The sequence below is a fragment of the Dama dama genome, chromosome 20 (genome assembly GCF_033118175.1).
Source record: "Dama dama isolate Ldn47 chromosome 20, ASM3311817v1, whole genome shotgun sequence".
Classification (NCBI taxonomy): Eukaryota; Metazoa; Chordata; class Mammalia; order Artiodactyla; family Cervidae; genus Dama; species Dama dama.
The window spans coordinates 34,705,100-34,731,585 of NC_083700.1; the positions used below are offsets into that span (position 1 = coordinate 34,705,100).

The 26,486-nt window shown below is 41.3% G+C and overlaps 1 long non-coding RNA gene and 1 pseudogene across 1 annotated transcript; one reads left to right on the forward strand and one right to left on the reverse strand.

Annotated features, from left to right (window-relative positions):
• On the reverse strand, positions 1-26,386 carry LOC133040949 (uncharacterized). The gene is made up of 3 exons (XR_009689081.1): positions 26,026-26,386; positions 25,701-25,764; positions 1-696 (listed from the first exon to the last, which is right to left on the reverse strand). It is a non-coding gene; the product is annotated as an uncharacterized LOC133040949 (long non-coding RNA).
• Positions 15,296-15,965, forward strand: LOC133040948 (zinc finger HIT domain-containing protein 3-like; annotated as a pseudogene).
• Positions 26,387-26,486: the final 100 nt, after the last annotated feature.

Sequence of the window (26,486 nt, forward strand, 5' to 3'; positions counted from 1 at the left end):
TTGGGATTTTCTACGTAAACAGTTATATCATCTGCAAATAGAGAAAGTTTTATTTCTTCCTTTATAAACTGTATGCCTTTTATTTATTTTCCTTGTCCTACTGCACTGGCTAGGACTTCCAACATGATGTTAAATAGGACTGGTGACAATGGACATCATTGCCTTGTTCCTGACAATAGGACAAAGTATCCAGCTTTTCACCATTTCATGTGATGTTAACTCTATATTTTTTATAAATGCCCTTATTAGCTTGTGTAAGTTTTTTTCTATTTCCAGTTTGCTGAAAGTTTTAAATCATGGATGGATGTTGAATTTTATCACATGCTTTTTCTGTATCAGTTGATAATGATCATATATTTTTTCTTCTTTGGACAATTATGACAAGTATGGTAGATTACACTGATAAATTTTTAGAATTTTTTCTGGCTACACTGGGTCTTTGTTGCTGCACGCAGCCTTTCTCTAGTTGTGACAAACCAGGGCTAGCCTCTAGTTGTGGTGCACGGGCTTCTCACTGTGGTGGCTTCTCTTGCTGCAGAGGCAGGCTCTAGGGTGTGCAGGCTTCAGTAGTGGCATGTGGGCTTGGGAGTTGCGGCTCATGGGCTCTAAAGCACAGGTTCAGTAGTTGCAGCATGGAGGCTTAGTTGCCCTGTGGCGTGTGGAATCTTCCCAGACCAGGGATCGAACCTGTGTCTCCTGCATTAGAAAGCGTTTTTTAGAATTTTATAAGGATATGTAAATATATGTCTATATAAAATTATATAGAAATATATATAACATTTAAAAATAAAGTATTAATACATGTATACACATACATATATGTGTGTATATATATATATATATATATACATACACATACATACATTTTATTTTTAGGGCAGTTTTAGGTTCACAGTAAAATTTGGCAAAATATGCACAGAATTTCCACCTCCCTACCCCGTCCCTGCACACAGCCTCCCTGATTGTCAACCACCCAAATCAGTATGGTACATTTATTTGTAACAATCAGTGAGCCAACATTGATACATCATTATCAACCAAAGTCCATAGTTTACATTAGGGTTTACTCTTTGTATATTATTTAGTCTATGGATTTTGACAAATGTATAATGACATGTATTCACTCATAATGTTATGCAGAATAATTTCACTACCCTAAAAATATCCCAAGCTTTACCTGTTCATCCCTGCCTTCCCACCACCCCCTGGCAACCAACTACTTATCTTCCTGCCTCCCTACTTTTGTTTTATCCAGAATATCACACAGTTGGACTCATTCAGTAGGTAGCCTTTAAGATTGACTTCTTACACTGAGTATTCTAAGTTTTCGTTTCAGTTCAGTTGCTCAGTCATGTCCGAATATTTGTGACCCTATGGACTGCAACACGCCAGGCTTCCCTGTCCATCACCAACTCCCGGAGCTTGCTCAGTGTCCATTGAGTCAGTGATACCATCCAACTATCTCATCTTCTATCATCCCTTTCTCCTCCCACCTTCAACCTTTTCCAGCATCAGGGTCTTTTCCAATGAGTCAGTTCTTCCCATCAGGTGGCCAAAATATTGGAGCTTCAGCTTCAGCATCAGTCCTTGCAATGAATATTCAGGACTGATTTCCTTAAGGATGGACTGGTTGGATCTCCTTGCAGTCCAAGGGACTCTCAAATCTTCTACAACACCACAGTTCAAAAGCATCAATTCTTTGGTGTTCAGTTTTCTTTATAGTCCACTGTCACATCCATATGTGACTACTGGAAAAACCATAGTTTTGACTAGATGAACCTTTGTTGGCAAAGTAATGTCTCTGGTTTTTAATATGCTGTCTAGGTTGGTCATAGCTTTTCTTCCAAGGAGCAAGCATCTTTTAATTTCATGGCTGCAGTCACCATCTGCAATGATTTTGGATCCCAAGAAAATAAAGTCTGTCACTGTTTCCATTGTTTCCCCATCTATTTGCCATGAAGTGATGGGACCATCACTTCATGATGCCATGATCTTAGTTTTCTGAATGCTGAGTTTTAAGCCAGCTTTTCACTCTCCTCTTTAACTTTCATCAAGAGGCTCTTTAGTTCCTCTTCGCTTTCTGCCTTAAGGGTGGTGTCATCTGCATATCTGAGGTTATTGATATTTCTCCCAGCAATCTTGATTCCAGCTTGTGCTTCATCCAGCCTGGCATTTCACTTGATGTACTCTACATGTAAGTTAAATAAGCAAGGTGACAATATACAACCTTGATGTACTCCTTTCCCAATTTGGAACCAGTCCTTTGTTCCATGTCTCGTTCTAACTATTGCTTCTTGACCTGCATACAGGTTTCTCAGGAGGCAGTAAAATGGTCTGGTATTCCCGTCTCTTGAAGAATTTCCCACAGTTTGTTGTGATGCACACAGTCAAAGGCTTTAGCATAGTCAATGAAGCAGAAATTTTTCTGGAATTCTCTTGCTCTTTTTTTTTTTATCATGGTGTGTTATTCCTTATATGTTGTCTTATATATGCATATATAATATATTATTGAATTCAATTTTTAAATATTTGTTGATTTTTTTTTTTTTTTTTTGGTCATGCCACTGCTTAGCAGGCAAAATCTTAGTTCCCTGACCAGGGATCAATCCCTATGCAGCAGAAGTGTGGCGTCCTAACCACTGGACTACCAGGAATTCCCTGGCTGGGGATTTTTTTCACCTATGCTCATGAGGAGTATTGATTTGTAGTTTTCTTTTTTGGACTCCCTTTCTTTGGTTCTGTTGTCAAGGTAATGGTAGCCTCCTAAAATGAGTTGGAAAATGTTACTTTCTCTTTATGATTTCTGGAGAGCTTTTTAAAAAGCTGAAGCTGTACTGTAGCCAAATCAACTGACCATTCAAGGTAACATAACTCTCTCAGCATTTTTTAATCCATGAAATTATTCCACAGCAGATATTTCATTTTTTAAAAAATTATGCCTGTTGGGAGGAGAGGCACCCTACAAAAGGAGATTGATTACTGCCAAATTTCTGTCCTGGATAGTTTTTTGTTTTGTAATTTTAGATAATCTTGGATTATCTAAATTTTAGATAATTTTTAGGGGAGACCCTAAAGACTTGTTGGACTTTTGGTAAAATGACTTCTACTATTTGGAATCCTAATTCTGTTGGATTTGGATTTTTAAACAATTTATAAAGGCCTAATACATTTCAAAACCACTTAATCTTTGTACATACTTCAGAAGAAAATAGTTTATTTTAAGGGAAGAAATATACATGTGTGTATATATTTGTATACATGTAAAAATCAATTTGTATATATGTAAAAATAAAAACCATGACAATTATTGTGTGAAACAATGATTTAAATATTTCTAATTTTTTCTGGAACCAGTGACACAGAGAAAACATTCTTACATAAACAAAGGCATGGAAGTGTGAATTGCTGAGGGATATTGGTGTTCAGCAAATGCTTCTATTTGCCCTGAAAATCAGATGTATGAAGGGGCATAGTAGAAAATAAAATTGGAATGGCAGTTGAGAGTAAAGTTCTTAAGTGATAAGTCCTTAGATTTTACTGACTGCTCACTCAGATTCTGAACAGAAGAGGTAATAAAGAACAGTGGTTAAAAAAAAAAAAGAACAGTGGTTAAGGACCCAAGTCAAGTGAGAGAGATCTGAGTTCCAAACCTAGTTCTGCCGTTTAGTAGCTATATTTCCTTTCCAAGAGACTTAATTTTCCTAAGCTTCCATATTCCTATCTACAGAATGGGGTTAATGATGGTACCTACTTTGAAGGGTTGTTATGAAGATTAAATAAGATAATATAGAGAGAGCCTGGTGTCGGACACATAGCAAATATTCAGTAAATATTAGTGACTACCTGATAAGAGCTGTGCTTCAGAAATATAATCTGGCAGCAGTGTGAATAAATGATGTAAGTACATGGCTTTCCTTCTTGAAACAGAACCAGAGCATTACAAGGTTTGTGCCAAGAATATTTCAGAAAGTCGAATCTCTGGGTGGAATGGCATGTCTCTGCAATTGAGTTACCAAGATTTAGAGGCTACTCTGAAGGTCAGGGAAGAGGGAGTCATGACTGCATTACTGTTTTCTATATTCCAGTGTTCCCGTACACTGTGCTATTTTTAAGCACTGAAATTCAAGTATTTTTGTTGGTGTAATACCATTATCCTAGACATTGGTTGACAACTTTATTTACTCTCTTTAGGTCCTCTTCAAACCCTCTTTCCTTCTCCTGCTCTAACCCCCTCCTCCTCACCACCACCATAAACTCTCCCATCCGCTCCTCACCACCCGATTCCAGTAACTCCCTGCCTCTGCTAACTTCTTCATCCTCCACTACGCTCTCTCAGCAAAAATACTGAGTGAGGATTAGACAGGAGGAGCCTCTGAAGTAGGAAATCTCCCCACAGGAGATGAAGAAGAGTCAGACCCAGCTAGAGCTCACAGGAGAGAAATAATTTTCAATCAGAGGAAGTAGCCCTGAAAATTCCATGGGTTGCTAAACTGGGCAGGAAAGTTTAGAAGCTCTTCCAGACCAGCTACAACAGAGATGATGTATGTGTGTGGATGTATGTGTGGGTATAGATGGAAGAGCAGTAAAGTTGCAAAGAACAGCAGAGCCAGTAGTGGCTAGGAGGATATTTTGTCATTTTAAAAAATATATTAAATAATACTTAGTTACATTAACATTTTTTAAACTTTGTAAATTCTAAGTATGTAAAAAATCCAATATTTTGACTTTGCAGGAAGTCAAAACAGAGACATTAATAACATAATTTTGTTCTAGTATTGTAACTACTCACTAAGACAGGAATCAAAGATAGTTTTAAGTGTGAAAAACCATTGAGGACAGGTATAAAAATAGGGAATGTCACAGCAGGATTATCAAACATTGTCCTGTACTATAAAATATGATGTCATGATATGGATCCCAAACTGTTTTATTTCTTTTTTTCTTTCTTTTTCTTTCACTCTTTTTTAAACTAAAGAGAGAGAGTGAAGAGAGAGAATTTTGTAGTTTTCCTTTGCTTTCATTTGGTATCCACACCAAGTACCAAAATATTGGATTTTATTTCATCACGTGTTCAGAATTCATAACATTTTTTTGAAAAGTAGTGAAACTGCTGCTAATTCACACTGTTGTTGTTCAGTTGCTGAGCTGTGTCTGATTCTTTGTGACCCCACAGACTGTAGTCCATCAGTCTCCTCTGTCAATGAGATTTCCCAGGCAAGAATACTGGAGTGGGTTGTCATTTCCTTCTCCAGGGGATCTTCCAGACCCCAGGCATAGAACCCACGTTTCCTGCATTGGCAGGTGATTCTTTACCAGTGAGCCATCTGGGAAGCCCTTCTCACCTCAATAAACTTGTCTAAAAAAATAATAATAGATAGTGAATAAGCAAAAACAAAAGGTGATCGCTGTATCACATAACAAATCTGTTAGAACTGCACCTAGAATCAAGGCCAGTTGGCTCTCAGTGAGAATCGAAGAACATTTCCCATAAATGAAGTCCATGAACTCCGGTATACAAACTTTGTGACATCTATTTTGGTAGCTCCAGGTGGTTTTTCAGAGCTGAGGGCATAGAGATGTTCTTCTGCAGAATCATCTTCCTCAGTAAGTTCTTTAAGTGTGGGCACCTCTTAGGGTTTTATTCTCTGAATAACTGAGTTGTCACATAAATTATTTCTAGAAGATGAGTTATACCATAATCTAACAAAGGGTGTTTCTCTCTTCCAGGATTGCACGAGCAAATCATTAGGTTGCAAAAAGAACCTCACAGGACATTTAAGCCACCTGGAATACAGACAATAACTATTAAGGGTAGAATTTAAGAGCTAAAGAAATCTGGGATTGCCTTGCAGAATGCAGCTAATTTTCAAAATGAGGAGTCAATTAAATAAATATCAGTTGAACATTGTTCTGTTACTGATTGCTTCCATCACATTCATTTCCCCATTTTTCCAACAGCGGTACCCAGATTTTGCTTAAGGCGCACTATTTATGGCCACATGGTTTAAGTAATATAAATGCTACCTCTGGTTTTAGAAGTAGGTTCTGATTGACTTATGGCAATGTTTCTGGTCATAATAATTCATTTAAGGATGGGAATATGACCCAATTTAGGTCAATTACACTCAATTCTTAAACATCTATTTGAATGAATAAGAATCTATTAATTGCATACAAATCCATAAACACCTAGATTCAGGCAGCCATCCTGCACCAGGAAGGGAGAGCTTGCTGAGGATGAAGCCAGTCTCAAGAAAAACTGGAAGAGGAAAACCAGGTCCTGATCACATTATTTGAGTTGCTGGATCAAGCCACACCTGAAGCCATATACTTGTGGACATTTTGGTAATGTGCATCAATAAATTCCCTTTACTTTTCAAAGTCAGTTTGAGTAGGATTCTTTGTGACTTTGTTCTAACACAAACCCCAACTGAATACAATTCTGATGTTAACCACCTGCAGTTGGTGCAAGACTACACAATTTTAAGGACACAGTTCTCAGCAAGACTGCCCTTACAACAGATGCCAGCCACACTCTGAGGGTCCCCAGGCCACCCACACTTCTGACCAACTGGCAAAAATTCAGGGATTCCTATGATCCCCTCGGGTTCAGTAAGTCACAAGAATAACTCACAGAACTTAATGACTCAGAAATGCACAGTTTAGTCAGTTCAGTTGTGCCTGATTCTTTGCGATCCCATGGACTGCAGCATGCCAGGCTTCCCTGTCCATCAACAACTCCCAGAGCTTACTCAAACTCATGTCCATCAAGTCGGTGATGCCATCCAACTATCTCATACTCTATTGTCCCCTTCTCCTCCCGCCTTCAATCGTTCCCAGCATCAGGGTCTTTTCAAATGAGTCAGTTCTTTGCATCAGGTGGCCAAAGTATTGGAGTGTCATCAGTCCTTCCAATGAATATTCAGGACTGATTTCCTTTAGAATTGACTAGCTAGATCTCCTTGCTGTCCAAGGGACCCTCAAGAGTCTTCTCCAACACCACAGTTCAAAAGCATCAGTTCTTCGGCACTCAGCTTTCCTTATAGTTCAACTGTCACATCCATACATGACTACTGGAAAAACCATAGTTTTGACTAGACAGACCTTTGTTGGCAAAGTAACGTCTCTGGTTTTTAATATGCTGTCTAGGTCGGACATAGCTTTTCTTTCAAGGAGCAAGCAGCTTTTAATTTCACGGCTGCAATCACCATCTGCAGTGATTTTGGATTCCCAAAATATAGTCTCTCACTGTTTTCATTGTTTCCCTATGTATTTGCCATGAAGTGATGGAACCGGATGCCATGATCTTCATTTTTTGAATGTTGAGTTTTAAGCCAGCTTTTCACCTCTTTTTTCACTTTCATTAAGAGGCTCTTTAGTTCCTCTTCGCTTTCTGCCTTAAGGGTGGTGTCATCTGCATATCTGAGGTTATTGATATTTCTCCTGGCAATCTTGATTCCAGCTTGTGCTTCATCCAGCCCAGCATTTCTCATGATGCACTCTGCATATAAGTTAAATAAGCAAGGTGACAATATACAGCCTTGACATACTCCTTTTCCGATTTGGAATCAGTCTGTTGTTCCATGTCCAGCTATAACTGTTGCTTCTTGACCTGCATACATATTTCTAAGAAGGCAGGTCAGGTGGTCTGGTATTCCTATCTCTTGAAGAGTTTTCCATCTCTTGAAGAATTCCCATCTCTTCAAGAATTAAGTGCAGGAACACACTGCACTTAACAATTACAGTTTTATTTAAAGGATACAACAACCAGGGCCAGCCAAATGAAGGGACAGGGTGAGATCTGGGAAAGTTATGAACATGAAGCTTCCATATCTTCTGCCTGGGGAGCCAAGATGTGTCACCTTCCCAGCACACCTGTATTTACCAAGCAGAAACTCCTCTGAGCCTCAGCATCCAGAAACGTTACTGGGATTTCATTAGGGAGGCCTGATGCTTTGGGTCATTAGCCACATGATTGGACTCAATCTTCAGCTGTGTTAGAGATGTTTGCTCAGGTTCTCCCTCCTTGCTGTCCCCCCTGCCTCTGCATGAATTCAATCCCTCACCACTTCTCACCTGAACCCTTAGTACAGCTTCTTGGTTCCCAATCTTATTCCATGTCAGTTTCCCACTGGTTGGGCCTCCTTATTCTAGTAGTTTCTCTGCCTTGATAAAGCCGCAGGAGATAGGCTTAGTCTGGAATAGTACCGGTGGGATTTCTTCATTCCTAGTTAACCTGCAAAGTCCAAAGACAATCTTGAAGATCCTTGTTACCTGAAACAGAGAATATAATTAAGGGGAAATTTAGGATGTTTCTCGCTATTCTCTTTTCCTTCTTGTCAAATCTGTCTTTTTGAGGTCCATGTCATCCATCCATTCATCTTTTATCCCTTCTGAATGCAATGATCTTCCAAATGCTTGACCATTTTCCACACCTGGCTCATGGCTTTCCTGTTCCTTTCCTGGGCAATTATGAAGTCCATGTGGCCTCTCAGCTTCCTGTTCTCATTATCTCCAATCCAGTGAATTTCTTCTTAACTCCAAGTCATCCACAAACCTCTTCTGTTGTCATGCTGCCATGTCTCCTTAGACCCTCTTATTAATTCTTATGGCTTTAGACACAGTCGTGTACTCATGACTCCTAGTTACTCTTCCAGTTCAGGCTTCTCTTCTGAAATTCATACCTCCATATTCAGTTGCCTGTTTAGCATATCCCTTACATGACTCACACTCCAGCATCTCAAACTCAACTGCTCAAAACTTATATATTGCTTCTTTGAACTTCCTTTGGCAAATTGCTACATTTCAGCAAATGATACCATCAGCCATTCAATTGTGGAATCTACCTTTCTCATCCCTTCATTTATTTTATCAAGTCCTATTCATTTTATCTCCAAGATATATCCTGAATCTGTTTACTTCTCAACATCCTCAGAGGTGCCAACCCAAGCCAATGTATCATCCCTTTTTGCCTGGACAATTGCAGAAGTGTCCATCAGGCCTCTATTTGTTCTTGTCTTCTTTCAACCCATGCTATATACAAAGAACATGTATGTAAGTTGTTGGGTGTTTTTTTTTTATGTACAAATTTTATCTTTATTCTCCTCCTGAAAATATTTTAGAGGCTTCCTGTTTTCTTGAAGGATGTTGTTCAAGATCTTTTGCATGTTCCACAAGGGCCTTGCATGATCTGTTTCTCTCAGTCTTTCTGGCTTGCCTCCTGCCACTCTCCCCTTTGTTCACTGGGCCTGTCACACAGGCCATGTTCTTTTCTCAAGATACCACACTCCCTCATGCCTCAGAGAGTTTATACATACAGTCCCATCTACTTTGAACATTCTCGACACCCTACTGCCATCTCCATCTACCCCTTAGAATGTGACAGAAGACACAACTAAATAAAATACAACTCTCTTCCCTTAAGAGCTCATGGTTTAATAAGAGACGTGCTGTGCAGTGCTTAGTCGCTCAGTCATGTCCAATCCTTGTGACTCCATGAACTGTAGCCCGCCAGGCGCCTCTGTCCAGGGGGATTCTCCAGGCAAGAATACTGGAGTGGGTTGCCATTCCCTCTTCCAGGGGATCATCCCAAACCAGGGATTGAACCCAGGTCTCCTGCATTGTAGGCTGATTCTTTACCATCTGAGCCACCAGGGAAGCCCAAGAATACTGGAGTGCATAGCCTATCCCTTCCTCAGGGGATCTTCCTGACCCAGGAATTGAACCAGAGTCTCCTGCATTGCAGATGGATTCTTTACCTGCTGAGCTACCAGGGAAGTCCAATAAGAGACCTACATGTAACAAAAAAAAATAAAAAAAATTCCACTGCAGTATAATAAATGCAGTAGAAGTATGGCCAAATGAAGAAATATTTATCTATCTCTGAAAGTCAGGAAAAGACATTTAAGTAGAAAAACCATATGTCCCCAAGGACAGAGGCAAGGACTTGAGGTGATGCAAGCAGTTTGGCATTGTTGGAGAGTAAAGGCAAGGGGGTTGTGGGAGATGACTTGGACGCTGTGTTGATGGTTTTATCCCGAACGCAAAGAGGGTGTCCTCAATAAAGGATTCTATGTAGGAAAGATATGAATACATATCAACTACAGTGCTATCAAACTGGTAGTGATAAGATAGAAGGGCCTCAATAGAAGAGGGTGAAGGTGGAAAGTCAAGTAGGAGAATGCTATGATAGTCTTGGCAAGTTGGAATGGCAACTGAATTACGGCAAAGGTAGTGATAATGGAAAAGGAGGTAGACAGAAGATATTTTTAAGGGGGAGAATTTGATAGGACTTGCGGACTGAACAAAACATGTATTCTTGCCTTTATGGAGTTTGCATTCTACTGTAGAAGGCAGATAATATGTCCAATAAACAGATGCATACATGACACAATCCCTGTCAAGCTACAAGCTGTGAAAGAAAATAGAGCAGAATAAAATCCCAGCAAATGAAGGAGAGAGTTATTTTAGATGAAGTGGTCCCTGTGAGGGGGTGACACCTAAACAGAGAAATGAGCCATGTGAATATCTGCAGAAAGAGTATTTTAGGTAGACTGAACAGCAAGTACAAAGGTCCAGAGATGAGAATGTTCTTGTCATATGTCTAAGGAAAAACAATGAAACTAGTGTGATTGAAGTACAAAAAAAAAAAAAAAAAAGGAAGGGGAGAATGGAAGAAGATAAGGCTAGAATATAGCAAGAGGCACATAGATCATGGAAAAAACCTTGGGTTTTAAGTGTGATGTGAATCATTGGAGGGTTTTGGAATAGGGAGTGGCATATCCTAACTTATACTGTAAAAAATCACACCCAGAAGACTACAGTAGGACAAGTGTGGAAGCTGGGTAGCCAGTTAGAAGGAAGGGATCTGGGTGAGAGATGATGGCAGTCTGGACTAGAGAAATAGTGATCAAGTTGGTGATAACTGATCAGTTTGGTTTATATTTTGAAGGCAGAGCTGATGCAATGTGTTGATGGATTAAATGAGTGTAGCAGAAAAAGACGGAGAAGGCAATGGCACCCCACTCCAGTACTCTTGCCTGAAAAATCCCATGGACGGAGGAGCCTGGTAGGCTGCAGTCCATGGGGTTGTGAAGAGTCAGACATGACTGAGCGACTTCACTTTCACTTTTCACTTTCATGCACTACAGACGGAAATGGCAACTGACTCCAGTGTTGTTGCCTGGAGAATCCCAGGGATGGCAGAGCCTGGTGGGCTGCCGTCTATGGGGTCACACAGAGTCAGACACGACTGAAGCGACTTAGCAGCAGCAGTAGCAGCAGCAAAAGAAAGGAGTCAACAATGACCCCAATGTTTCTGGCATGAACAACAGGATGAATCACTGAGCCATTTACTGAGATGGAAAAGATTGATAGACAGGAAGTCCAGAATTCGATTTTTAGACATGTTTAGTTTGGAATACTATTAGACTCCCAAGTAAAGTTGCTATTGGAGATATGAATCTGGAGTTCAGGGGAAAGGTTTATATATTTTTTGATTTATTGGCATATAAATGATATTTAAGATGATAGAATTGGTTAAAATGAGTATAAGCAAAAGCTTAGGAGAAGTCCAAGGATGGAACAGTAGAATACTCTAAGGCTTAAAGGTTGAGAAAAGAAGGAAGATCTAACAAAGAGACTGAGAAGGAGTGTCAAGTCAGGTGAGAAGAAAATCAGTAAAGGATAGAAGCCAGGTAAAGGTAGTCTTTTAAGAAACAGGAAATAATCAACTGCTTAAATATTGCTATTAGGTCAAGTAGTTTGAGAACTGGATTTGGCAACATGAAAGTTATTGGTGACCTTTATAAGAGAAGTCTGAGAAGTAACAGGGATAAAAGGTTTTAAGTATCACAAAAGGTTAATATATAGTAGATAAAAAGAAAGTGAGAAGATTCTCTACATAAAGAGGAGCAGAAAAGTAGTGCAGTAGCTAAAGAGACATATGCCATCTAAGGAGGGTTTCTTCAAGAAGGGAGGGAAGACTGGTGATGCAGGGGAAAGAGGAGCATAGGTGAAGTAAAGTTCTCGAGTAGGTGAGTTCTCTGGATATTTGAATATTTAGGCCTGGAGCTCAAGAGAAAGGTAAAGGTTAGAGATACAGATTTTGGAATGATTAAACTAAATATGAAAGGGGAAAATGTGAGACTAAAAGAAATGGGGATGAATGAAAATCATAAGCCAGGGAATAGCCACAGGTGTCAAAAATCAGAGGAAATAAGGGGAGTAGATCAAGTAAGGAAGATTGAGAAAGAATATCCCTTATTTTCCAGCTATTTTTATGCTCACAGCACATGGCATATTGTTTCACTTCTCATGCCTGTAAAGCATTTCCTTCCCTGGATTCATACCCATCTTTCATAGTACTTTATAAAAATCTTCATTAGCACTTATTTCACTGCATTTACATTATATGTCTGCTTCTTGCACCAACCTGAAAGCTCCCTCTGCCAAAAGCTTTATTCATCTTCTTATCTACAACTCTTAACATAATGCATAGAAGGTGCTAAATGAATGAGGCATGGAGCAGGGGAAGTTAATCCACAAATAGAGTGTGATATATAAGCATAAGAAAGTGTGAATATGCCTTTTATGCCTTTCTGAAAGAAATAGACATGTTGGAAAGAATTCACCAGAGAAGCCATCTGGCATATTTTTTGTAGAAAGGTTTTGAATTATGAATTCAATTCCCTTAAAATAGGAAATATAGAATTTTCTTCTCATTATTGTTTCAGTTTTGATGTTTTATTTTTCAATAAATTTCCACTTCATCTGAATTGCCAAATTAATTGGTATAAAGATGTATTCTCTTACATTTTTAATGTCTATAGGACCTGTGGTGATGCCCCTTTTTTATTGTTGATATTGGTAATGTATTCTCTAAAATTCTTCTTTGATTAGTCTAAGAGTTGACTTTTTAAGTCTTTTTGAAGATTAATAAGTTTTGCCTTGTTGATTTTCTCTCGTTTTTTGCTATTTCTGATTTTACCTTTATTTCCTTTTTAAACTGTCTTTGCATAAATTGCCTTTTTCTAAATTTCCATCCACACTCTGAATTCTGACAGCAGTTCTCTAGCTAAAGCGGCCCACTGGAGAAGTCTCAAGTCTGGAAGGAGTAAGCTTGCATTATTACTCCACCATACTCAGTCATTAGCTAGGAGTAGGTTGTGGGAAGTGTGGCCTCAGTTATAAACACATTGGCGGATCTACATCAATATTTGAGGTCATCAATTAACTGTGTACCACAGCAGGAAAACCAGTGGCCCATTTTCAGAAACACCACAATCCACTCCTTTCCCCAAAGATCTACTTCTTGCTGGTTTGGGGGAAAGCTCTTCCATGGACCTCTCTTCCTGAAGAGAAACTTGGAAGAGGAAGATTAGTGGAATGAACTACAGAAACTGGCCTGGAGGCCACAGTTGATACTCATTCTCTCCCTTTTCCACCACCTACTCTAAATTCTTCTCACCCTCAGTTACCAACTGAGCAGGTCTTGGTGGCTTATGGGGTGGTGTGGTTCAAACTTCTATTTCTGTGGAGACTGAGCTCCTAGTAACCACATCCTTCTTAGGTCAGAGTTGCTGCATGTGTTCACAGTTACAGTGAGGCAAGGGAGTATCAGGAGATGTCCAAGTGGATCACATAGAATCTGTAAAAAGCAGTGATAACTTCTACTGATCAGGGTCAGTTTTCCCTGGCATGATGGTGACTTCTCTTTTCATCTACTGGTCCCTTGAATAATGAATTCAAAGTGCCCTGGTGCAATCATAGCTCATAGTTCAACAGAACCTTTGTTATGACCCTTAACAGGAGTGTAATCCCTTTGGGGACCAGTACCTCCAACCCTACATATTTCAGATTTGTGAGTATTGGAAACACAAAATCCTCCAGTGGGTCACTGGTAGTAAAGGTAAGTGGAGCTATTTCTGCATCCACTCCTTGGTTAGTGGATCCACGTATTTTTCCTACCAGGTTCATAAAGGATAGGATTTAATGTGTATAACATAATGTGTGCTAACATGGATGATAGCATCTTGCTTTTTCAGAGTTGCCACTGACTAGCATTTCACTTGAACCTTTAGAAATGTCATTCTAACTCTTTATCAGGTCACCTTTTACTAATTGGTGTGTAACTGATGAGGTCATAGATCCACTCTCGAACTTTTTTTTTTTTTTTACCATGAAACAGTTGCCCTGTTTGGATGCTACATTATGCAGGATTCTATGCCTGTGGATTGGACAGTCCACAAACCCCAATACAGTTATCATGAAAATGAACTATTGGCCCCTCCAGAATGGAAGGAACCCAATGTAGTTAACTTGTCACCAAGTAGCCAACTGTCTCCTTGAGTAATAGATCCAAACTGGGGGATCAGCATTGCTCTCTACTGCTGATATGTTGGGCATTTAGGCATCACCAGCTAGACTGGCCTTAAAAACTTGGGAGTCCAAGCTTTATGGGCCCACAGCTAGCTTGTCTTCCATGGTGGCTCACTTGGTAAAGAGTCTGCCTGCAATGTGGGTGACCCAGGTTCAATACCTGGGTTGGGAAGATCCCCGGGAGAAGGAAATGGCAACCTACTTCAGGAGCTAGCTTCTATCTCTACCACTGTGGGCACACCATTTGTGTGCCTGCATTAGTTTCTTAGGGCTGTGTTACCAAAGTGATTTAAACAACAGAAATGTATGTTTAAACAATTTTTAAAATAATTTATTTATTCATTCATTTATTTTTGGCTGCACTGGGTCTTCAGCAGTTGTGGTGCACACCCTTAGTGCTCCAGGGCATGTGGAATCTTCCTGGATCAGGGATTAAATCCGTGTTCCCTGCATTGGCAGGTGGATTCTTATCCACTGTACCATCAGGTAAGTCCTAAACAATAGAAATATATTGTCTCACATTCCGGAGGCTAGAAGTCTGAGATTAAGGTGTCAGTAGGCTTAGTCCTTCTAAGGGTTGTGAGGGAAAACCTGTTCCACGTTCTCTCCCCTAGCTTCTAGTGGTTTGCTGGCAATCTTTGGCATTCCTTGGTTTCTACTGCATCACCCTCATCTCTGTTTTTATCTTCACGTGGCATTTCCTTGTGTGTCTCTGTCTTCATATGGCCTTCTGCTTATAAGGATACCAGTCACACTGAATTAGGGCCCATCCTACTGCAGTTATGATGTCATTTTAACTAATTACATCTGTAAGAACCCTATTTCCAGATGTCACATTGTGAGGTACTGGGGATTAGAACTTTAACGTATAAACTAGGGGGAGGAGGCAGGCGGGGAGCGCATCCTGGGAGAGACCATGGCCTCGCTCAGCTGCTGTACCGCCCTCTGCTGCGTTATCTGTTTGGAGAAGCCCAAATACCGCTGCCCCGCCTGCCGCGTGCCCCACTGCTCCTTGCCCTGCTTTCGGAAGCACAAAGAGCAGTGCAAGCGTGCAACTGGTCCTGTTGAGAAAAAAATAAGATCAGCTCTTACTGCAAAAGCCTGTGGAAAACGAAGGTGATGATGACGACTCTGTGGCTGACTTTCTCAATAGTGAAGAGGAAGAGGAGAGTGTCTTTGCAGAATTTAAAGAATTTAGGGGAGTCTGCAGTGCTGAGGAGCTTAATGCTCAACCTGCACCTTAGACAGTTGATGGTTGACCTCGATCACGTGGATGACAAGGCCAAGCTTATGCAGGCCTGCATGCAGGAACCCTTGCTTGTGGAGTTTGTGGACTGCTGCTTGAGTATCATGGAGCCGTCTCAGAACACGGATCCTTAAGGTGGATGCCTATGCTGTCTGCTCCTCCTGGGAGGCCATCATGTGTGGGCCCTGCCCAGGTCGGCGCTTCCAGGACTCAGCGGCTGACGTCAGGTGGGCCTCCCAGCCCTTCTTCAGCACTGCAGGCCGGGGCACAGGTAGGTGGAGGTACTTACGGTGGCAGACCCTGACGTTCAAATGGTTGTTTTTAAGTGTTTTATTTTTGGTACAATTAAGACACAAATATTCACTGAGTTTCCACACTCATTTGAGTAAAAACTTGCTCAGTGTTCCTAAATAAAATTACGGTGTGGTGGTTCAAAAAAAAAAAAAAATAGGGGGGAGGATACAATATAACCCACAACAGTGCCCATCAGACTGGTTCCAAGGTAGCCAATGATTAAGGTTGGTAATGACAATTGGATGAGTTATTCTCTCTACTTCATTGTTTAGTACCTTTTCCCTGGCAAGTGCAAAATGTGTTACAAAAATCTTCACAATTTATGCCCACTCCTGTATATCCACCCACAAGACTCTACCCTAGACCTTCTTGTCTTTGATCTTTCAGGCCTTTTTCTTCCCAGCCCCCTACCAGCGAGTCAGGCCATTGACATATGTCTAAGCATCTATATATTCACTTCAGTCTGCTTCTCCTAACATACAAACCAAATGACCAGGGACAATGCTTGTAACTCTACCCATTAGCAAGATTTTTCCTCTTCTCTATTTTTCAAAGCCTATCAAGTGTGTGGCTATAGAGGAGCCACTATCTAATTTTGTCTTACACCCACATACTAAGCTGACTCATCCATAAACCAAACTCAGCCTTTATCCCTCCTCCTTCAGCTGGTCAGCTGTTGGTGCAGCTATGGTGGGTGACATGGGAGTCTGGATTACTTGGTCCTGCAGCTTACAAGTATCTCAATTGTGCTTGAGCTCCATCTCAGATGTACTATTTCCATCTTACAATAAATGCTATTGGGTCCATCTAAACACCAAGAGAACCCAGACCATAATGGGCAGTTCTGGGCACATGGTCACTTGGAGTCCCATGGTTAAGTGTTTGATTTCTACCAAGGTGCAGTATCACACTAGGAGTTGTTTCTTAAAACTTATGTAATCTTCTGCTACAGAGGGAATGGCTCTGCTCAAGTCCCAGGGACTGCACTTTGATTTTTCCATTGAGGCTTACAATAAGTTCTGTCTTAATTCAGTTTGGGCTGTTATAATGGAATACCATAGACTGGGTGGTTTAAACAGCAGAAATTTGTTTTTTTGACAGTTTTGGAGGCTGGAAGTCTCAGATCATCGTGCCAGCATGTTCAGGGTCTGATGTGATCCTTCTTCCTGATTTGGAGACAGTCACCTTCTCATTCTCACTCTGTCCTCATGGGGGATGGGGGCAGCCAGGGAGAATGCTATCTGGTGTCTCTTCTTCACCATCACGTTGGGAGTTAGGGCTTCAACATATGAATGGGGATGGGGACAAATTCAGTCCATAACATTCCACCCTGGCCCCCTAAAATTCATGTCATTCTTGCATGCAAAACACATTCACTCCATCCCAACAGCTCCCAAAGTCTTAACTCATTCTAGCATCAACTGAAAAGCCTCCTCTAAATATTATCTAGACCAGATATAGTGAGTCTCAAGGTATGATTGATCCTGCAGCAAAATTCCTCTCCATCTGTGAATCCGTAAAATCAGACAAGTTATGTGTTTCCAAAATACAATGTGGGGGCAGGGGGCAGGCATATAGGATAGGCATTCCCATTCTAAAAGAAAGAAACAGGAAAGAAGGAAGGAGTGATGGGTCGTAAGAAAGTTCAGAATTTAGTGAGAAAAATTCCATTTGACGTTAAGGTTTGAGAGTAATTCTCTGGCTCAGTGCTCTGGTGTCCAGGTCCTATGGGGTGGGAGCATCACTCCCAAGGCTTTGCTGTCTTGTCCCACTCCCAAGGATTCAGGCAGAAGCCACCTGCCTGTCAAAACTGAGGCAGTGGCCCTGATGACCATCTATTATTCTGCCCTGTCCAATTCAATAAATCCAACAGCCATCCTTTATTTTTTCCCATCTCTGTCCTCTTCAGTTCAAATTGGCAGTGTTTCTGGTCATGTAATCCCATATACTCCTTTTCAAGCAATAATCAAGTAACACTGTTGGTTTTTTCATTCAAACACATTTTCTCATTTTTTGCAATATGGGTAGGCTGAGAGTCTTCTAAGTCATCAAGTTCTAGTTTCCCTTTGCTTAACAATTCTTTCTTTAATTCACCTCTCTCCTTTCATGTTTTACTCTAAGTAATAAAGTGAGACCAAGCCCTTCCTTCAGTACTTGGCTTAGAAATCTCCTTAGCTGAATATTCAATTTTATCACTCAAATTCTACCTTCCACAAAACACTAGGACACAATTCAGCCAAGTTCTTTACCATTTTATAACAGAAATCACCTTTCCTTCAGGTTCCAGTAACATGTTCCTCATTTCCATCTGAGATCTCACTAGATTTTCCCTTAATGTCCATATTTCTAGCATGTAACTTAAAATTATTCCAGCCTTTACCCCTTATCCAGTTCCAAAGCTGTTTCTGCATTTTAGTTACTTGTTACAGCTGTACTCCACTGCTCATATCTGTATTAGTCAGGATCCTCCAGAGAAACAGAACAGGAGTTAGATATTTATTTATTATAAGGAACTGGCTCATGTGATTACAGATGCTGAGAAGTCCCAAGACCTGCAGTCAGCAAGCTGATGACCTAGGAGAGCCAACGTTCACGTCCAGTTTGAGTTCAAAGGCTTGAGAACCAGAACACCTATGGTATAAGTTCCAGTCTGAAAGTTGGCAAGCTCAAGATCCAAGAAGAGACAAGGTTTCTGTCCAAGTCTGAAGGCTAGAAAAGACCAGTGGCCTAGCTATACAGTCGGGCAGTTGTAATTCCCTTTTACTCAGTTTTTTTGGGTTCTATTCAGGTCTTAAGTTGATAGGATGTGGCCCACCCACATTAGACAGGGCAATCTGCTTTACTCATTCTATCAATGCTATGTTAATCTCATCCAGAAACAAACCCCCACTCCACCTCAGACACACCCAGATGTTTGACCAAATTATTTGGGTACTCCATGGCCCAGTCGAGTTGACACAAAGTTAACCATCACAAGCTCCAAACTGCATCTTTTCCCACTCTTGACCCCTCTAATACAAGAGTCTACTGGAATATACAGCCAAAGTGACAGAGATGCTTGTATAGGAGACTGGACCATCTGAAGAGCCCTTCTGTTCTGGGTCTCAAAGCTGGAAATCTTGTTACCTAGTATATAAGCTGGAGAAGTATTCCCAGATATGGTATATACTGCCCCAGAAGATGAAAAGAGATACCAAGCCCTGTGCGTTCTTTGCGGTAGGGGATGCAAGATGCAACAATTTGTTTTTTATGTGGAAGGATGGACCCTTAAAAACTTCACTGAAGTGACAAATCCTTGAATCTTTGCATCATTTTTCTACTCTCTGGAGCATGGGGCTTACCAATGCCTCCAGCATACTAGCCACCTCTTGCTTGCACTTGTCTGCCCAGCATAATATCATCTATGTTATGCGTCAATGTGATATTCTATGAATTGTGCATGTGGTCCAGGTGTCTTTTGACTATATTATGACAGAGGACAGAGTTAACTTACCCTTGAGGCAAAACTATACATAAGTATTACTATTTATCCCACATGCATGTGAACCTTTTCTGATGATGATTAGAATGGAAAATAATTCATTCAACAAATCACTGGCCATACACCATATCTTGATGCCTTATTAATCTGCTCTAGCAATAATATTATGCCCAGCACAGCAGGTGTGATTAGAGCTGTTACTTGCTAAAGCTTGCAATAGTCTGCAGTCATTCTCCAGGATCTATCCAGTTAGTTTCTGCAGGGGCCAGACTGGCTAATTAAATGGAGACATGACAGGGACTGGGTTTCCCAGGTGGTGCTACTGGTAAAGAATCTGCCTGCCCATGCAGGAGACACAAGAGATGTGGGTTTGATCCCTGGGTCGGGAAGATCCCCTGGAGGAGGAAATGATAACCCACTCCAGTATTCTTGGCGAATTCCATGGACAGAGGAGCCTGGCAGACTACAGTCCATGGGTTCATGAAAAAGTTGGACACGACTTAGAGACTAAACAACAACAGCAACAAATTACAAGGTTAGCCCCAAAGTAACTGTGGTTTTGCACTGCTGAAATCTGCCATTTGATATTGGAATATATTCTTAAATGTGGTTACGTTATTCATCATTTTAATGCACATTTCTTGCTCTATGTTTTTTGCTAATGAATTATTACTTGCTATGTATTTTACTTATATTTTAAACTATGGAAATGTTAGACTAAAAAAAAGCAAACTCAAGTGATTGTCTTATTCAAGTTCAAAATGGGTCATAAAGCAGCACAGACAACTTGCAAGGTCAACAACACATTTCTCCCAGGAACTGCTAATATACAGTGCAGTGGTGGTTCAAGAAGTTTTGCAAAGGAGACAGGAGCCTTGAATATGAGGAGTGCGGTGGCCTGCCATCGAAAGTTGACAACAACCAACTGAATCATCAAAGCTGATCCTCTTACAACTACAAGGGAAGTTGCCCAAGAACTCAACACTGACCATTCTATGGTCATTCAGCATTTGGAGCAAATCGGAAAAGTGAAAAAGTTCAATAAGTGGGTGCTTTATGAGCTGATCGCAAATCAAAAAGAAACGTCATTTTGAAGTGTCATCTTCTCTTATTCTGTGCAACGACAATGAATCATTTCTCAATCAGATTGTGACATGCAATGAAAAGTGGATTTTACATGACAACCGGTGATGATCAACTTAGTGGCTGGACCAAGAAGAAGCTCCAGAGCACTTTCCAAAGCCAAACTTGTACCAAAACAGGGTCATGGTCACTGTTTGATGGTCTGCTGCTGGTCTGACCCACTACAGCTTTCTGAATTCCAGCAAAACCAGTACACCTGGGAAGCATGCTCAGCCAATTGATGAGATGCACTGAAAACTGCAATGTTTGCACCCAGCATTGGTCAACAGAAAGGGTTCAATTCTACTCCATAACAATGCCCAACTGCACATCGCATAACCAATGCTTCAAAAGTTGCATGAATTGGGCTACAAAGTTTTGCCTCACCCACCATATTCACCTGACCTCTTGCCAACCGACTACCACTTCTTCAAGCATCCTGACAACTTTTTGCAGGGAAAATGCTCCCACAAGCAGCAGGATGCAGAAAATGCTTTCCAAGAGTTTGCCTAATCCTGAAGCATAGACTTTTACATGACAGGGATAAATAAATTTATTTCTTGTTGGCAAAAATGTGTTGACTGTAATGGTTCCTATTTTAATTAATAAAGATGTTTGAGCCTAGTTACAAAGATTTAAGATTCAGGGTCCAAAACTGTAATTGCTTTGGCACCTAACTGTCAAATAGATCAATTCCAATTACACACACAGGAACTGGAGAAATGATCATTGCATGGGCCCACAGACACCACAGACCTACTGTTACCGACTTTAGCAAGGACCCCATTTACTACAAGGCCCTCATAAGCTTCCAGTCTAACAGGGGGCCATGACAATGCTTGGGTCTCAGGGTACTGATATCCGTTTTTTGAGTCAATTTTCTGGTTATCCCTCTTCCATATTGTGTACAGTCACTACAGTAAATGGCCACAAGTCTCTTTGGGTAAGGACTGGAGAATTATTACATGTATAACTTGCTGAAGTACTGCAGGCTCTGCCATCTCTTAAAGTCAATGGATTTCAGATCTGAATAGTGGCCCAAATCCAGACATTGAACAAGGGATAATGACTTTTTGGCTAGGGTTGGGGGTGAGCGGGACCATCTTCAGTCTCCTGTTTTTCCATCTTGGCCTATTTTTGGTTGTAGATGTTAACTTTACCTCTAGAGATGCTAGGCTCTATATCCATCTCCATATTCCCTGTGGGTCAAAGCCCTTGGCTGCCAATCTTGTCAGATGTTACTAATCTTTTTAATATTTTGGCCTCCTGGTGACTAAGTGCCACCATCTGGCCTGTATTACTTGGGAGAAGGGGGATATCATTCCCATAGTAAGTAATCAATCCCAGCTCTGTTCCAACTCCAGATTGTTCCTATGTCAGCCCAGACTGCAGAGAACATCTTGGTGATGCTCTTGCCCCTCACCAGAAGATTTCTGACGGCCTCAGTGAATGGTGTGTTTCCTGGGCCATCCTGCGGAACATAATCCTCTGATGGGTCCTCTGGCCTCACACCTATTCCCGCATGCCCACTTCCCTATCTTTTTATTCATTCTTCTACCACATGCCAGGGCAACTGAGACATTTCTACTTGACTCAGCATTGGCCATCACTTTCTCTAGGTTCCTAAAAGCCCCCCTGCAGTTTGTTTCATCCCCAAGGGTTTTTGCTACGGCGTTAAATCCTGTGCCTCCAGAAAGTGCTCCTAATTCAATGAATTCCTGATTATACAGTCTTATAGTCCAGCCCCTTTGATCAAGCAACCTCAAAATTCAACTGAAGGATACTCTCTTGGCTTCTGTCTGTATATGCTAGCTAATTCTTACAGCTCTTTGTATATAATCTCTTTCCTTCTGTATCAGGCCAAGTATGTTCTCAGCTGGGTTTCACTAGGATTTAACTCTAGGTACTGCCCTGGCAGCCAGTAGGGGAGGTAGGGACAACTTCTATGTTGCCTTGTGAGGCAGTGGCTCTGCAGGGTCTTTCAGCATGAAGGGAGTAATAAGAAGAGATAAACCACCTCTGCAAATTTGAGAGTTCATGCAGGGCTTGCAGAACTAACATCCTTACAGATGTCCATTCAGATGCACTATCTCTTGTTTCAGATTTTCTCAACCAGGGCCCTGACATGTTGCCTCTCTGATGTCCTGAGTCGGTGGCTTAACTGTCAGCTCTTCCACTACAGAAGATAAAAGCCTCTTTGAAAGCTGCTAAAGAGGCCCTCTGTCTCATACTTAACTATTAACCAGGGGAGAACCCTTGCTTTCTCCTTATTCCTTTCCAGAGTGTCACTACAACCTGGCAGTAACCAGTAAACTCCACTGCCCTTATAGGCATGTTTCTCCCCCAACCCCCATGTATTTCACATGCCTGAAATTGTACCTGCAAGGACTTTCTCCTCCAATGGGATGATTTCCCAGGTTGTTCTTAGTCGCTCAGTTGTGTCCAGCTCTTTGCGACCCCGTGGACTGTAGCTCACCAGGCTCCTCTGTCCGTGGGGATTCTCCAGACAAGAATACTGGAGTGGGTTGCCATGTCCTCCTTCAGATCTTCCCAGCCCAGGGATCGAATCCTGGTCTCCCACATTGCAGGCGGATTCTTTACCATCTGAGCTACCAGGGAAGCCAGGTTACTAATGATTAAACTTTTAGCAACTAGATCACCAACTGTAACTACCCATGCCCCTACACTACTCAGGAAAGCATCATCTCTGTTTACAAGGCAGGAAGTGTGCCAGTCACATTTTCTCGACTTTCGATGTTTTCTTGGACCTCTCCTGGTACCACCTGTGCTAGTTTGGGCCCTCTGAGAGACAGTTACCAAAGTGTGATTTGACAGGTACATTAGCTAGGGCTGGGTGGCTTAAACAATAGAAATTTATTTCTCACTGTTCTGGAGGCTAGAGGTCCAAGATCAAGATGTCAACAGGTTTGGTTTCTTTTGGGGCCTCCATCCTTGGCTTGCAGATGGCCACTTTTGCAGCATGGCCCTTCCTCTGTACACATACCCCTAGTGTCTCCTTATGTGTCCAAATTTCTTCTGCTTTTAAGCAATCGGCCAAACTGGGTTAGAGTTCACCTTAACAGGTTCACTTTAACTTGTGTCTTTCAAAGACTCATCTCCAAATACAGTCACATTCTGAGGTACTGTGGGTTTAGGGCTTCAACATATGGATCCTTCAACATATGGACTTTGGGGCTATCACAATTCAACCCATAACAACATGCAAGATATTTATTAGGGGAGCTATCTGTCAAAGATAAAAGGGAAAGAAGGGAAGGTGGGAGAGTTTGCAAACTGTGACTATGAAGTCACATACCTGACATCTACGCAGAGAAAAAAGAAAGGATTGAGTAGGCAGGTCTCAGACTGCAGTACAAATTGAAGAAACTCTAAGTTAGGCTGATGGGTCCTCCAGTCAAAACTGCCCATCAGAGGAGTCCCAAACGTTACAGCAATGAAGCACATTGGCAGCCATGTGCAGTCATTTATAAGTTAGACAACTACAGGCACATAAAGAATTCCGTTTCGGGACCAGTTCTTACTGGTTTCTTTTCGTAGTGTTTCCAGTCCACTCTGGCTATTCTGTCACACTTTATTTTGCTCCAGGACCCACGTGCCTAGCTCTCCAAGATGTTTATACATCTTTCTTTTTTTTTGAGTCCAGCTCATTCTCTCATGTTTACTTCATTCCTTTCCTTTCTGTCTTCTATGGCTTCTTTATTATTTATTTTCAGAGGGATATCCAGTTCAACTTTTAATGAAACATTTATTGAATGGGATTGATTATGGGCAATAAACTACAGTAGGTGCTGGATTCTTATGCCCTAATGGTCCACTTTCTTGGGAGAAAACAAGATTTCCCTTCTTATCCACAATCACAGTTACCCACAGCTTCCTTTCACTTATGGTATATAAGTAAGGCACAAGCACATTTACTCTGAGAATTCCACATTCAAATAATTTTTTGAGACATTCACCATAATATCTGATATTAATAAGGGCTGCAGAGCACCCTGCATTCCTGGGTGTTCCGGAAATATTATGCTTGAAGTGAGCTTCCCCGGTGGCTCATCGGTAAAGAACCTGCCTGCAATGCAGTTCAATCCCTGGGTCTGGAAGATCCCCTGGAGAAGGAAATGGCAACCCTTTGCAGTATTCTTGCCTGGGAAATCCCATGGACAGAGGAGCTTAGTGGGGTGTAGTAGTAGTCCATGGCGCCACAAAGAGTCGGACAGGACGTAGTGACTGAAAAACAACCTATTTAGGTACACAGGTAATATTTATGTAGGTATGTATAAATAGTTACTATATATTAATTTCAAAAGAACTTCACAAGAGAAAGCATAATGAACTTAACTAACATTTTGTAATAGAAATGCCATATCAAGCTGACCAGAAACCTGAAGGATACCATTCTTTCTCAGAAATCTAAAATGTGCCTGAGGATTGCTCTTGAAATTTCTCCTGTTTTATCAGTGTCAAACTTCTGATTGGCGAGGGGCCACAAAACAAAATTCCAGTTGAACTCATGAGGGAAGGACATAAAGGATAGGGAAAACAGATATCAATACTCAGAAAGCTTGTTTCTACATTTCCCTTACCACTGAATTGCCTTGGTCATTTACAAACCTAATCTGAGGCCAAGTTAGGAACTTGAGAGAAACAGGCCTGGAGAGGTTGAGGCCTTGACCAGTGGTATATTATTAACCAGAAATGGAACTCTGGCATTTCTCTTTCAGTCATACACCACCCACTAAATGACTTCCAAACTGGCTATCTTTCTTGAACATATAATTCATTTACAGTCTTTCTATGAAGCTGTGAGTACGCTCTCCTACCCTTAGGGAAGGGAAGTTAGAAAAACAAAAAAGACACTGCTGCCAGTTAATTCATGGATAATAGAAAAAGCAGTGAACAATTTGAATCCCAGATCCAGAGCTCTGGGTCACTAGGTCGAAAGCCTGTAGCACTAGTGGCTGGGGGGTAAGAATGAAAGTCCCCTACACATGAATGAGTTCCAAGAGCGTGTTAGTAAGTCCAACAAAGTTAGCCTAAGCACCCAACTAACACAATCGACTATATAGTACTGTACTGTAATAGGTTTATAATACTTTTCACACTAATATATAAAAAACAAACACACAAAAATAAAACACTTTAAATCTTATGGTACAGTACCTTGAAAAGTACAGTAGTACCAGCTACATCACCACTGCTTTAACTCGCTTCAGGTTATCTTGGGCTTGAAATAAAGATACTATATTATTGTACTCTATATAGTAAAAAAAAAAAAAAAAAAAGCAAAACCACTTGTAAAGGACGCACACACGTGCCAATGTATGCCAGACATGTGAACTAACTTAGGTAACTGGACACGCGAAGGCACTTCCCACCTTTGAAAGTTTGCAACTTCCAACTTAGAAATTTCCTATGTAGGGGACTTACTGTAAAATTACCTTGGCCATGGGGAAACTTCAAGACTTTCCTACCAACTAAAACTCACCAACTTTTCTCAGCAAACGAGCCATGGGAGGGGTGGGCTAAAGTGAATGGACTCGCTCACAGCACCGGTTCAGACGCATCCCATTATTTCCCAAGTTCAGTCCTGGAGGCAGTCACAGCACCTGGAGGAAGTGTGCGTCGAAGCCGGAAGAGCGGGGAATACAGCTAACAGCCGGGCGGGTGGGAAGCGAGGAGAGCCTGGGACAAACGCTCTCTGATAGGGACCCATTAAACCAGGGTTCAGACAGTCTGGCTCGCCATAAAATTCCCCAGTAGACAATCTTGGCACCGGTTCACAACAGCTCTTAAAAAGTAAACTCTCACCACACGCCTTCAGCTCCGAGCGCCCCTAGCAACCACTGGTGATTTAAAACGGAAGAACGACCTTTGTCCCGCCCTCCCTGGGCCTCCGGGTTAGCTCGTTGGTCCAATCACCTCGGCGGGAACTCCGACCAACCAATA